General features: G+C 45.0%; 1 protein-coding gene across 4 annotated transcripts in view; it reads right to left on the bottom strand.

The window, feature by feature from the left end:
* Positions 1-14404, bottom strand: part of ARB2A (ARB2 cotranscriptional regulator A) — a 253767-nt gene extending 239363 nt beyond the window's left edge. The window contains exon 1 of one of the 4 annotated variants that reach the window (XM_082783044.1): positions 14323-14404. The gene's annotated coding sequence lies outside the window, so the exon portion shown is untranslated. The remainder of the gene's footprint in view (positions 1-14322) is intronic. The other 3 variants (XM_082783042.1, XM_082783043.1, XM_082783045.1) reach the window with 3 other exon arrangements.
* Between the last annotated feature and the right edge of the window lie 1244 nt (positions 14405-15648).

The raw sequence follows: 15648 nt of genomic DNA on the forward strand, positions 1-15648 counted from the left end.
CTAGACTGTTGGTTTTAACAGGATTCTGGCTTGAAAGATGGGGTGGAGAACACTGACTTTCAATAGCCTCATCTCTGTACATATTAAGTAGTTACAGGACAAAGTCAGAATTTTTAATCTTTTCTTCTAATGTCAGCTTCTCTCAAGCAATCCCATGGGTCAGCTGGGAGAGGAAAAGGCCTCCAAACACAGGAAAACTCAAAGACTCTTAATAGAGACACCAAAGTAATTTGCAAGATAGCCACAGATGAAGAGAGAGAGACTGGAAAATTAATGGGAAATGATTTCTGTTTTGGCTACCATGAAAAGCTGCCTAGACATACGCATATGTGTCTAGTACTTTAAAACCACTTTTTTTTTTCTTCTCTCTCCCTTTGCTCTTAAGTAATATCTTGACTTTCAGAAGTGCTGCCTGCCATTAATTGAAGACTCCTGAAAAGATGACAGGCTGAGAGGCTGAAAATGCAATGAATACAGAACTGACTGTAGTCCAGATCCTAGCACACAGCAAAGTATTTTTAATCCTACTCAAGACTCCATGCTGAGGAGGTGCACAAAAAGAGGCTAAGGAAAGGTGAGAGGTGCACCTTCCTTTCTGTGAAATACTTCTTTCCTCCAACTCCTACCAGAACGTGTACATGAAAAGAATGAATATCACCACCCAGTCTGACTCCTCTGCATATAACGCAGGTGCTCTGATGACACAGAAATACCTAACAGAGATGGAAGCTATTCAGGATCAGATCACACACAACTGAAATGAGTGCGTGGGGCTACTGAAGACATCAGTTTATCATCGAAATCAAACGTCAATACCCCAAATTTCCATAGCATACATACCTTTTTTGCAGCAGTGTCTGCCTCAATAGATCTGCCCTACAGCTCTGCCCACTGCATCCCCCATTATGAGACACCTTTCTCAATTTTATCATTTCTCTCAGCTTTACGATTACAGCATCTCAAATTTCTTTGGTCTGCCCCTCTGCTTTAGAGGCAGCACGTTATCTGCCCAACCAAACCCAGCAGTACTGCTTCAACTATCTGACAAGCAACTCAGATAGCCTTGCAAAACACACGCAGTCCACAAATCTGGTTCTGCAAAGCAACACTACATTATAGTGTATAAAAACAATGTGAGTAACATAAATTCATTACTCTTTTAGCTCATAATTTAAGACCTCCAACTCAAAATTGTGACTACCACTCTGATGACTGTTTATACATCAATAAATTTTCTCTTCCATTTTATTCCAAAATAATAAAAAGGACCAAGATATATATTAAAAAAAAAAAAAAAGTAAACATTTCTTCTGTGTGAATTTCAGAAACATTCACAAAAAGGTTCCACTAATTGCTCAATTCAGTAATTAGAATCAGACAACTCTAGAGAGCTCTGCTACTGCCTTACCCCCAACCCTGCCCAGAGCAGAGACTGCTGCCACGGCATCGCAGAGCAGTCTAGGCTGGAAAAGATGTCTGGAGGTCATCTGGTCCAGCCTTCTGCTGCAAGCTGGGCCTATTCATTAGGTAACCCGGGGTACTGCCATGACCAGCCTTCAGTATTTCCAGTCAGGGAGACTCCACCACTCCTCCTGGGAACTTATTTCCATGCTCAGAGTTTTTAGCACATTTTCTTTTCCTTATACCCCGATGAAATTTCCCATCTCACCCTGCATCCTTATAAAAAGTTTGCCTCTTCAGGCTGCTGTCCAACAGGACCTCCAGCTCCTTTTCGGCAGGGCTACATCCCGGCCAGCCCGCACATCTATTTGCGGTTCACACCTTTCTCAGTGCACACCTTCATGGGTTTATCTCTTAGGCAGTTCTTGACTTAACAGTAACCATCCCACACAGGAGCTAAAGAAACTTCACCAACTTCTCCAAACCAGCCTCATAAAAGTATTTGTGTATTTTGTGGAAAAAACAACATCTCCAACCAGTCAAAGCCCTCCTTTGGAGGCCTACCTGAGTGTTTGTGGCTGCAGAAAGATTTAGCTGAACTCAACCAAGGTCTACCACACTCAAAGGTGTGCAGACAGAAGCAGCAGATGAGCAGGACCAGGGATACAACGCATTTTGACAAAAACCATCACTAGAAATTCAGAGTTCTTGCTTGGAAGGCCCAGAGCTTCAGGCCAGGATTGCATCCTGGTAACCATGGGCCTTGCCCTCCTACAGCTATCAAACCCTCAGACCAACCACTTGTATTTAACTACAGCATGCCTTCAGAAAGGCATTCAGTCTCAATTTTAATTTATTCAGTGCTGAAGATCCCACAGCTTCCAGTGATAGTTTCAAAGGTTAGTCACATCTTTCAGATTTTGTTTCCAGTCTCAGTTACTCTGGGTTCAGTCACTAGTCCCTATGTCTCTGTCTGTTAAGGTTTCCCTCTCTTAATTTTCCCCTTGACTAGATGCAAGTTTAGGAGTCTTCTATGAAACTTTTATTCTAACTCAAAGTAATTTCTTTCCACAGCTCCAGTGTTTCAAGCCAAACTCCGTAGCACGAACACTGCTAGGGTGGTAGCTTCTCGTTTCTCCTGATTTCTTTGTCTTACAATCTGACTTGCCTTTTTTTTTTTTTTCTTCAGACTGCAGACCTAACTTACCAAATAACTGGGATAATGCCAAAAGAATTCTTTTCTATTTAACATTTAACCTGTCTTGGGTTGGAAGCATTTTGCTAGTGCTGATTTAATGTTATCTCCCAAGAATACTTAGCGAATTCCTAAATATTCCTATGCAGTATTTACTGAAGACCACAACTCCTGAAGACTGTTACTTTTTCAGGAAGGGATTAAGTACCTCATGAACTACCTATTTTATTTACACTAAGCAGAGTCTTGAAGTAGATTTATTTTACAGTAGTCAGTTTACATAACATTAAATCTATAATACTGGAACAGTAACTGCAATCAAGCAAATTCATAATCTGAGTCAACAAAGAGTTCACTCTGTCAGTTAATTATTTATTAATACAATTTTCCATTAGTATTCCATTATTTTACCTACGTTGTGACAGCATGGTCTATTATTATCTGTATTGACCCACCCTCTTCTCTCAAGTACTGACATACCATCAGCACTTTTATCATCTTCTGGGATTTCTTTATCATAACAAGTAGTATTTAAAATGAGTAACAACGGAGAAAGGAATTCCTTTAACACCTCCTTCATCATTCTTTGGGTCAACTTAATAAATAATCGCTCTCACAAATTACAATAACTAACCAAGAAAACGAAGTGTCACAGTAAGTAGAGGACTCTTCAATGCTTAACTGACTGCGATTAGATGCATTTTCAGAAGGAATACCGCTGTCAAATACAACTTATTGATTTGAATACCATGGTAGCTGAAAAATGTAACAGCTACAACAAAGCTTATTGATAAAATACATTAATTACAGGACAAGGGTGATCAATCCATTGCATTATTCTACCTTTATGTCACCTTAAAATCAGAGTGAGAAAACCTAAACCTAAAAAAAAAATAAAAAAAATCATAAAAAAACAAACCATGTACTCAAGCCTGTGTGTGTTAATATACTTATTTTTACATTCACCTCAATAGCAGCTGACCACATTGCTTCCCAAGACTACATGGAAATTAATGCAAGAGACAGAAATACCTTATATGGTGTGACAAATGGAAAAACACAGAACAGCACCAGCCTTATCCAGTACAACAAAATAAGAGACTTCTGGAACAATCACATTACAGACAATACAAACACTTTCTCACAACTCACGAATTTCAACAAAATCTGCTGGATATTAGAATAGTATTACCTTTGAAAGTATTTTTATGTAAGCAAGATTTCATTTAAAAATGAAGTAAAAACTAAACAGAGCATTGAGGCCAGGTTAGTGGTGTAAGCACAGGGCTATTCAAATCTGTAAGGAAAACTCATAGCACAACAAACAGGTTGCAAGAATGAAGTAATAATGTAACCATCATACCTCTAATCTTTTATTTTTTTAATCTATCCTTAAGTGAAAGCAGAAAAAACAATCCAGTTGCAGCCACGTGGACATACGAGATAATCAATCTAGAGGCAAAAACCTTGTCTAAATTCCTTGTGTTGGGGAAGGGGGGGAAAAAGAAACAAAATCTTAGAGACAACTAAATTTTCAGACTTTACACGCTTTGTAGCAAAATTTTACTCCAAATATGAAAAAGGATCCAAAAAGAAAAAAGAAAACTAAGGAAAGCAGATGAAAAGTAATTTTACAATAAAAATGAGTTAGTTAGTACGAGATCAGCAATGCTAGACAGAAGACACGTTTTCTTTATCTAAATTAAGTTTACTTGGAACAAACCTGGAAGGTAACACAAAATACCTGATAAATATCAAAAAAGAGTGGGGAAGGGACAGAGGACAGATCAGAACTTTAAAAGCATGTAAAAAACTTACAAACTCCTCTTCCAAACTGATTTGAAATTATAACTCCAGTGGTGTAAAACCAATCTCAATACAGCAGGGTTGTGGTTTTACCTAGGACAGAGTTGATTTTCCTCGTGACAGCTGGTATGGTGCAGTGTTTTGGATTCAGGATGAGAACAATGCTGATAACACACCGATCTGTAACTGTTGCAGAGCAGTGCTTGCACTAAGACAAGGACTTCCCAACTTCTCATGCTGCCCTGCCAGCGAGGAGCTGAGGGGGGACAGAGCCAGGACAGCTTCCCCCAGCTGCCAGAGAGATGTCCCATACCATGGGGCATCATGAGGGACAATTATATGTGGGGGCTGGCCAGGGGGCTGCTGCTGCTCAGAGTCTGCCTGGGCATCGGTCAGATGATGGAGTTGCACAGTGCATCACTTGCTTTGTACATTCTGTTGCTATTATTATCATTTCCCTGCCTTTTCTGTCCTGTTAAGCTGTCTTTATCTCAACCCATGATTTTTACCTTTTTTCCCCCTCACAATTCTCTCCCCCGTCACACTGGGAGGTGGGGGGCGAGCCAACAGCTGCATGGTGCTGAGCTGCCTGCTGGGTTACACCACAACAAGGAGACAAATATTATTTTTATATTCCTGGTAAAATACATCTTAACTAGCCAGATATTTCACTACCACAAGAATTCCTTCTAAACATCAAACGAAGTGGAAAGCAACTGCTTAAATAAGCCTACATCAAAAATGGCCCAACTTTAAAATATTTCTCAATCTTGCAAGGGTCTTTGGAAGCAAATGTCTTCACTCCAACAGGTAGAGCTTTTGGGTAGCTGTCTCTGAAGCTTCAAAAATACAGCTAGTATTGCTTCAGGCTTTTCTAAGTTGGAAAGGCGAAATTCCACAATTTAGAAGGGTGCAGGGGAGAAATTCTAGCCTTTACATCTGATGTTGCTCAAGCATGACATGAGGCCTGAAGAAACAAATAACTTAATGAGATCCTGGCAGCATCGCCCTGGGCTGCTTCAGGGAAGGCACTGCTAGCAGACAGGGGAGGTGGTCCTGCTCTGCTCAGCTCTGCTGAGATGCACCTGGAGTGCTGCGTCCAGCTCTGGGCTCCCCAGCACGAGACAGGCACGGCCATCCTGCAGTGGGTCCGGTGAAAGGTGACAGAGGTGAGGAGGAGCGTGGAGCATCTGACAGCTGGGAAGAGGCAGCAAGAGCTGGGACTGTTCGGCCTGGAGAAGAGATGAGTTGGGGCATAGGGTGAGGAAGAAGGGGTCTGTCTGGGTACCTAAGCGCACAATAAATGAAAAAGTGCAAAAGTTTGTGCAAAAAGTATGTGTGTGTATGTGTTTACACATACGTATGTTAGTTACCTCCCACAACAGCAATGAACAGCCTTTAACAAGGGATGAGAAAATCATTACAAGCAGCCTGTGCAAGAGCAAGAATCAGAGCTTTTGGTCTCAGGGGTTCCACTTTTGTGTTCCTAAGCATTTATTTCTGATTCCGATTCTTCAATTTCTGTGAAACAGACAAAATTTATCATCAAGAAACTGTCAAAACCACCAGGGCCACAGCCATGACAAATCTGTGAAAGCTGACAATGCTGGATATTACTCATTCTGTTGGCAATCATTCTCCTAAGTGCATTAAAACACCTTCCAGCTGGTTAAAATCACCTTGTAGATGCACAGAGCCTTAAAAAAGGTCCATATTGTCTTTCCACATCTGATAGCATAAGTGTATACGCCTCCACTACTCAAAGACACTGACAACTCCCCAGGTATTGGGAAATATCAAAATTAAGGTTGTTTACCCACACTTAGTTAAGCTCCCATGCACTAAACTCCAGTATTATACAAAAAACAACGTGGAGAAAGTCAAAATAGGAAAGGGGTCCCATTCTCTCCTACTTCTCTAAGTCAGCATCATCTACACCTAATCAGACGTCCAGCATGGCCTTACCTAAATTCCTTTTAAAAATACACATGACGAATACCCCAGAGCTTTCCTGAAGTTACATTCGTGTTGCTGGTTAAGCTCATGCCTGAACCTCATCCTGAGCCTCGACAGACAAACACAGAACCTGCCAGACCTCCTGCCTTTTGCTCTGCTCCCCCTGCTGTGCCTGAAGGCTGATGACTGGGAGGCAAGGGGACCTCTGCCAAGGAAGTTTAAGATCCCCTTGCCTTGCATGCTGGGTGTCAGCACGCAATTCCCAGCACCTACAGAGAAACCACATCCCCAGCCTTAGTGATTGCCATTAAACTGCTGTGTTTGACACAGCAGCAGTGTTTTGGCTTTACACAGAAATCTACCCTGATGCCAAACTATCCTTTGCAGGTGAGGATTCTTCCAAACTCACACGGCTTTTGTCACAGACCTTTACTTCTAGGCCTATAGGCAGTTCAGAAGTTTATGTCCTTCCTCTTTCTAGCAACCCCTCCCATACCTGGAGACAGCTGTTGTGTCTTTCTCAGCCTCCTCTAGCCTGAAAAATAATTGCTGCTTTCCCCTGAAATAACCTCCCGTGGCCCGAAGTGTTTCTGAAACGGGAGGGCCCAAACTGGCCATGCCCAAGCAACGTGCAGAATGAAATTACCACATAGCAGTTTTAAACATCCCTTCTGACTATATATCCCAGAAAAATGATTACCCTCCTTGCAACAGCACAATGTTACTGACTCACATTCAGGCTATGATTCACCTAGAAATCTGGAATTATTTTTTCTGTAATTACTGCTATTTTATGTTTATGTGGGGAACTATCTAGCCTAAGCACAGTCCTTTGCATTTGTCCTTTCAAACCGCATCATTTCTTTCATGTTGTTTCTCTGCTTTTTTTCTAAGCCATTTTAAATTCTAAAGTTACTTTTCACGGAACTTGAATCCTCTCCCAGCCTGGTACTCTCTGTAAAATTAATAAAGTTACTCTCTATGCCATCATCATCCAAGTCATTAGCAAAGTGAAGGCATAATCACATTTGTTTTTTTCCACTGCACTTCTCCCTTTGTCTGTGCCTGGAACGAAGGTGTTCATTTAGAAAGCAGCTATTCATTTTTTTTTTGTTTGACCTTCCTCTCTTGAGCTGCAAGCATGACCTTAATGTTTCTCCTAACCTAAGTTCTTCCTCCCCCGTATTTAAGTGCCTCTCAATCACTCCCTCCCATTTCTCGCACAGTCTCCGAGTCCCACTTGGCCTCGTTTCACCCTGCACGCTCCTAGCAGCGCTCCTCTCCCTTCCTTCCTGAACTGTCCTTGTTTGCCCTTCCAGTGCAAGAGCTTAAACAAGAGGATGGCCAATTCCACAACCCCTTCCAGACCTCCTCCTGCCCACTCATCACCGGCTCCCTTCACGCTGCCATTACAGAACGGGCATGGGAGTGATTAAAGCCCCTAAGGACCCTCCACGCACACGGATGGCAAAATCTGAGCTCCTCACAGGAATGCACTATTATCTTTGAAAACTCCAGTTTCTCTCTGGTAGAAACGCACCAGCATTTTCTCTCTCACACCAGGAAAATGCAGGTATGGGTTGGTGTCATTAAGGAAATGGATTTCCCATCTCAACATAATCCCATCCTTCCCAGGCTCCCTGCCCCAGACCAACTGCCCCACACAGGCTCAAACTTCTTGTTATTTTGGTGCGGTCCTCTCACAGTTAGCTGCTCCTTAGGGATTTATTGTCATTTTTTTTTGACTACCAGAACAAAGTATGAAAAGTCAAAAAAAAATATATAAAATTGCCCACAGAATGATGTTGGGAAAATAGTGAACGAGAACTTAAAGCGCTCCTTCAGGAACTTACATTCAACCTATCTGATATTTGCAAAGCTAGTGGGATGATTCACATGAATGTAATGCTAGGAACCACGACATATAACCTATTTAGTAAGAGCAGAAATGGAGATCATATGGCACTGCATGCCAAAAACGTCACTGTCTGCTTCTGAGTCACTGACAACTGAAAATTACGTCTTAAGAAATAAAGTACAAGTGAGGACACTGGCCGGGGTTCACTACAGACACGAAACCTCACTTAGCATGGTCGTTAGGCATCTACTGCATCTTGCTGGAAAAAAAGTTTCATTATCACGGTGGACATGAGGCCAAATGAGCTAACCTGGAGGTCTCGTGCTGCCACTATCAGAACGTGCTTGAAATTTCTAGAAATTGAGGACAATTTCATACGCTGGGAGATGTTAAACCCAACCCAAGGGAAAGCAGTGCTCAGCTTCATCCAGACAGATAACAAGTACTCCACCGTGTCACAGAGAACAAATACAGAACAAAGACAGTTCCTGCCCCTAGGTCTTGGAATCAAAGGACACATATTCCCAAACACCGTTTTGCAAAATGACTCAAGTGGTCCCAGCCCCTACCCATGCCACCCCCTCAGCTGTGCTGACAGAACCGCTGGCAGCAATGCATGGTGAGCCTGTGCACTGCAGTGTATTTATTTTTAGCAGTATGTTTTAATTTACCAATTCCCAGAGTTGGTTCATTACCTGGTACAACTGAGGCGACAGGATGGAACAAGGCAGGAGCACACAGCTGCTGCCTGAGAACTTTTACCAGCCTGATTTGCCAACAAGGACAGGAAAGGAACACAGGCAGGCAAAGCAAAAGAGGGGCTCCATCACTTTGACAAGCAAAGTTGTAAATTTCCTTGTAAATTTCACACTCTGGTGTTCCAAAATGCAAACATTTGAAGTAAAGTATCAAGAAGCCTACCTTAACTTTTGACTCATTGACTACTATGTATCAAATGAGTTTGCAGTATTTGCTGATTTTGATAATTCTGCTTACTCTGAAGTATTCCTCACTGTCTTGGACGTGGACAGCTACATTGATCCGGTGTTACAGGTTGGAAGTTGCCATGATATGTATACACAGTTCCCAGTAACTCAGTTAAACAAGGAGATTTAGAGCACAGAATATATGATAATGCATAAATACGGCATTCACTCAAAAGTGGTTTTCAAGGCTTTATGAAGCCAGCCATGCAGGACTTTAAAAGAAACCACAACCACTGCATTATCTGTTGGACTTTGTCTCTGACATAACAGTCAGCTTGGCGTACTGACATGATCAATCAGAATCAACTTGTCCATCTTCTCAGAGAAGTAGTTATTACTAGAAGAAGAAAAAAAAAAAAAAAAAGACCAAAAAACAAACAGGACAGTTTTCCTTCAAGCACAGAGGGTACACAACAGCTGCTAAGTACAACACAACTGATAACTCCCAGCATGTAGCAGAGGCAAAACAGCGAGGTCCACAACGAGTGCCTCCCCCCAGCACAACGCACTCCAGCTAAGGGATGATGAAGAAAAGCAGAACCCGTGTTTCCTGCGTCCCACCAGCAGCCCTCACCACATGTGCTGTGTGAAGCTGATGCGGTGAAGGCCAGCAGACCAGGTATGTATGCACACAGCAGCTGAAACGGCCGGAGAATTCAAAACAAATATCTTAAAAGATTTAATTGCAAATGGAAAATGGCAACTTTATGCATCTTATAATTCAGACAAATAGAGACGAGCTGCCTTGGGAAATAGCTCACAATTTCCAAAGCTATCTTCCTATTAAATTTCATATTTCTTATCTACGTCTCGGAGATGCCTAGGGATAGGTACAATAATCAAGAACTTTTTCAAAACAGTCCAAAACTTTTTTTCAGTTTGCCCCTCTCTGCAAACTTTTTAGCTCAAACCTTGACCTGAAATTGGCAGTAAACAGGCAAACCTCCTTATGAACAACTGATAACGACAAAAAAAAATGCAAAAAACTGAACAGTGTAATGTGATAAGTCTAACCTGGAACACACTAGCATCACAAAACAGAAACACTTGAACACTCGGTATCACTGGTGCTTCAGGTACTGACCTGCTTGCCATCAGCACCAGAATTGCTCGCTGCAGTCCGACTGACAGTGTGCACAGGCAACGTCGATTTGAAGCAGCATGTCTCCCTCTAGGCATGTGATAAAGATTTTTTTTTTTCCCTTTACCAGCCTGAGAAAACAAACCTATTTGCTTACAGTAAAGTTTTGTAAATTTAGTCCGGTACTAAACATATTGATTCAGCTAATACCACAGCTTTCAAAACAATACCTTTTTCGTGTAAGTATTAAAGATCAGTACTTGCAACACTCCAATGTCTACACAGCAGGCTGGACACAGACTGCTCCCCTCCAGTTTCTGCCAGGCATTGGGAAGCCACGAGGCTTAGAAACCAAAGCAGCTGTAATGAAGAAACACCTAAAATCAGCTGGACTAACTCTATGTGGGTCTCTTTAGGATACCAGCTCAAGAGAGTACCAGCTGGGGTCCTAGCTCCATCGGCAGGAGGTTGGTATGGCTGAAACCCTCCCCAGGGCACAATGGGAGTAAGAGCAGCTAGGTACAGGTAAGGACAGCACCAGGCCTCGAGTGGGACACTGTCCTCACCAGAGGTATTGTCAGCAATTAACTCGCCAGAGCAGGCTGGTCGGGAAAGTGGTAACAGTGGAATCATCCACTGTCAGCTCAAGTACAAGGTAGCTCGGGCTGCAGGTTCACCATCAGCTGAAGCCCACCTGATATGAGACTTGACCCTCAGGGGAGGCAGTCTGTGCCTTCTCCACATCCCGGTGTCTCCTTTTCCACACCCTTCATCTTCTGAAGGCATTCACCTGTGCTTGCGAGCTGGCTGATGCGACTGGGCAGGGAGCATTGTACTTCTGGAGCTGTGCATTAGCTGGATGCGTTTCCTGACCTGGCTCACGATCCCTCAGACCACCACGAGGGACCAGGCGGAAAGGAGTGCTGCCCTTTCCAGCAGCAGAGGGGACATAACCTGCCCTGAACGGGCTGCGAAACCGCACCCCGGGCACCCTCTGGTGTGAGCACAGCAGGAGTGAAATGACTTGGAGGTCTCAGCCTAATTCCTAGGAGCAGTCAGCCATAAAACAAGAACCACGACAAGAACTGGCACTAATAATTATCTGACGGTGAGCTGAGCAGAAAGGTCAAGGATCGCACAAAATTGAATGCCATGTCTTTTCACCGTCCGCCACAATTCAGTCCCATTACAAGAAGAGTGGATGGGACACTGTGATTAGCTAAATATTAACTTATCAGAGTCCTCACCCCACAGTCTTCCACTCAACAATAAAATGAGCATATATATGTGATGCACACTCTAACTGCAACGCTTAAAATACTGAACAACATCCATACAAAACAGCCTTTAACTTGTACTTCAAGAGTTCCACTCAGTGCAAATCTGTGAAGCTGACCTGCAGACCAAGTAGACAGATGCACTCTTGCAAAGAGGTACACTCACACACACACACAAAATTCATAGGGCAGCATCAAATTTCATAAGCAGATGTTTTCATTTTTCATTTGTTTCAGTAAGTGAGTGGAAAAAAATTAAAAAGAAGATATGCATTCATTCTTTGTACGTATGCTTTACTTCAAAGAATTCCAGGAATCTACTGTAAATGTGAAAAACTCCTCAGTCACCACAGCACACTGTTCCCCACAAGAACAGTGGGTCAAACTCAAAGTACCAGCAATAGAGTCACATGCAGAACTTTTTCTATAGGGCCTGGAATGGACAAAACCTCCAAAGTCAGAGCTGAGTCTTCAGGGGGAAAGAAAGCACAGACACCATTGACAAAGCTCCAGCAGTGCCTTCAGTAAGGCAGTCCAAGTGTGCACCATGCTTCTAAAATGATGATGCCCCTGTCCACCTGCACCCCAGGCCTGACGGATGATGTCTTCACCTCACCTGCCAGCATCAGCTAAACTATCTGGGACAAAAAGCCTCAGGTCATTGAAAATACTATAAATGTTACACCGGCATTGGCCCACCACGAAGGCTGGGGAGGGCACAGGATAAGACAGAGCTGTGGGTGGCACACGGGGACACCCTGCTCCATCTCCAGCCGCCCTGCTGAGGCCACCGGTCCCATGAGCAGGAAGCAATCGGTCTGGGGGGAAAGCAGGTGAAATGGCTTAATGTGAAACACTCACAACTGCTGACTTCCAAATGCAGAGCGCCGCGTACAGAGGTGCTTGTGGTACTTTATGTTAGTATCACTTGGCGATACCCTCTCATCTTCTACGTGCCTTCAGAAACTAAGGTTTTAGCTCTCCCTATGTAACAGTGCTTTTACCTTTCCTTGCACGATTACGAAATGCCTCATTTTAACACCCAGCTGCCACTCCCTAACCAAACTGCCCTCACCAGGCAGCTTTACCACAGGTGGCACACAACACGATGCCACCCCCTTTCAGCCAAACTCCTTTAACAACACCAAGACAACGCCAGTGCTTACTAAACACGCCTTTTTGCTACCTGTGCTTCTTTGAGGGCAGACAACGTCACCATTGTACCCTCTGCCGTGCCACCAAACCACTTTCCAGGTGCGCCCAAGGACTGGCAGCCATCCTTGCAGCTGCTGCTGCTTTCCCAGCACTGCTTTTGCCAGCAGCCATGCCCAAGGCCTCCTACCTGCTCCCTGCAACTTGCTGCTGCAGTGAAAAACCACCGGGCAGAAATACCATAATTTTACGTGTTTTTTTTTTTTTTTGAAGATTTGCTAACGTGAGATTGCACAGCTGGGCCCGAGCCACAGCAGAGATAAAGCAGAACCGTCCCAAAGGCAGGCAGCACTTTGTGGGAACTGGAGGAAAAGCCAAAGCTTCTCCACCAGGCTGGGCTGAAAGGAAGGGCTGATGAGCAACAACTGGTGGCTTAGAAGAACAAGCTCCGAGTGGCCTGCCTGCCAAGCTGAAACCCAGCACTCATTTACAAGTCACCTCCCTGCGCCTAGGCCTGGGCGACTCAGGCGTGCCCCGTGTTTTGTGAAGCTTTGAGAAGCTGCTGTGCCACGAGGCACTGCCACCCAGCCAGCTCCGACCTGAGGGGAGCCGACCCCTGCCTGGCACAGGGAGCTCCGCGCTCACACCACGTCCAGGGGGTGCAACCAAGTGGGTGAAGTGATAAAATGAAGACGCGGGTAAAGTGATAAATGGGTGAAGTGGTAAAATAAGTAAGGCGAAGGGAATGTGAGGACCCATGGCGATGGTGTGTGCTGGGGGGAATAATGTAAGTAGTAAAAGGAAATAAAAAGTAATTAACGTGGAGTCGGTAAATAAAGTAAACGAGCAAATAAGATAATTATAAAGAATGGGTAAAGAAAGTGAATAAAATAATGAGTACGTGAAATGAAAATAAAAACGTAAATGAAATAAAACGAAAGTAAAAACGTAAATAAAATAAAATAAAAGCATAAATGAAATGAAAGTAAAAACGTAAACGAAGTGAAAATAAAAACATAAATAAAATGAAAATAAAAACGTAAATAAAATGAAAATAAAGACGTAAATAAAATGAAAATAAAGACGTAAATAAAATAAAACGAGCAGATAAATTGAATATTAAAATAAAATAAGCGGACAATTAATTAAAGGGAGCGAATAATAAGGTAAATAAAATGACCAAGTAAATGATCAAATGCATGAAACAAGCAAATAAAACGCAGACAATAAAATAAAATAAAATAAAATAAAATAAAATAAAATAATAGCAAAACAAGAACGCAGCCAGGAAACGGCAGCACCGAGGGATGGGGCCCTGCCGCCCCCCCCCCTTCCCGCACCGGGACTGGGGCAGCGGGGCCGGACAGACGGACAGACCGACGGACACACGGGACAGACGGACAGACGGACACCCGCACCCCTCCAGCCGCCCCCCACGGCCCCCATCTCGGCGGCGCGGCCTCTCGGGGCCGTGCGGGGCGGGGGCGGGACCGGGACCGGGACCGGGACCGGGACCTGGACCGGGCCGGGTCCTAGCGCCCCCCCCCCCCCCCCCGCTGCCGCCGCCGCCGCCGCCGCCCCCGCCCCGCGCGGCGCCGTCCCGCACGTACCTGCGCCCGGACACGCGGGGCGGGGCGGGGCGGGGCCTGCGCCACCCCCTCTCCCTCCCCCCCCCCTCCCCGCCTCGTTCCGCTCCGCTCCGCTTCCGGGGTCCGCCGCCGTGACGTCAGCGCGCGGGAGTGGCGGGGGGAGGGGGGGAGGCGCGGCGGGGAAGCCGGAAGCGGGGCGGCAGCGCTGTTGTTGTTGTTGTTGTTGTTGGGGGGGGGGGGAGGAGGGAAGGGGGAGGTTCGTTCGGGTTGATAAAGTGAGGAATGAAAATAAAAATGAAATAAAAGCAGCAAAGCGGGCAGCTGAAAATAAAGGCGGACGAAAAGCATTCTGAGTCGGTTGATAACAAAACGTTGAGGTCCATGTAATGACGCGCATATTGGTGCCCTGTGCCCGGGGCTGCCTCCTCACAGATTTGCCCCAAGATTTCACAGAATCACAGAATTTCTAGGTTGGAAGAGACCTCAAGATCATCGAGTCCAACCTCTGACCTAACACTAACAGTCCTCCACTAAACCATATCCCTAAGCTCTACATCTAAACGTCTTTTAAAGACCTCCAGGGATGGTGACTCCACCACTTCCCTGGGCAGCCTGTTCCAATGTCTAACAATTTGCCCCAAAATGCTGGTGGGCGCCGTGAGCAGCGCTGGCGTGCTCGCTGGGGTGTAGCCAGAGTACCCGTCTCTAGTTTGTTTCCGTCAGGGTGTTTTCCTTGCTCTGCTCCAAAAGCCTTCCAGGTCTGGTCAAGAGTCCTGTGAGCTAGGACTGGGCCAGGTCTGTGTGGGAGAAGGCACATTTGTCATGCAGGTTGCTCCCAGCGCTGTTCTTATTCTGGTGGAAAGCGGGGTGCCTCAATGACCCCCCAACACCCAGGAAAGGAATAAGAGAAATCATTCTCATCTCCATGCAAAAGGCACCATAATGTAGGCTCAAAATAACAGAATATCACAAGTTGGAAGGGAACCACAAAGGTCAGCAAGTTCAACTCCTGGCTCCACACACCACCACCCAAAATTCATAGCCTATGTCTAAGAATATTGTACAAATGCATCTCAAACTCCATCAGGCTCAGTGCCCTGACCACAGCCCTGACCACAGCCCTGGGCAGCCTGTCCCAGTGCCCAACCACCCTCTGGGTGCAGCACCTTTCCCTAACCCCCAGCCTGACCCTCCCCTGTCCCTGCTCCATGCCGTTCCCTTGGGTCCTGTTGCTGTCCCCAGAGAGCAGAGCTCAGCACCTGCCCCTCCGCTCCCCTCGTGAGGGAGCTGCCGGCATCCATGAGTTCTCAACTCAGCCTGCTCTGGCCTAAGCAAACCCAGGAACTT

Source organism: Aythya marila, assembly GCF_965140915.1.
Source record: "Aythya marila genome assembly, chromosome: Z".
NCBI classification, from domain to species: Eukaryota; Metazoa; Chordata; class Aves; order Anseriformes; family Anatidae; genus Aythya; species Aythya marila.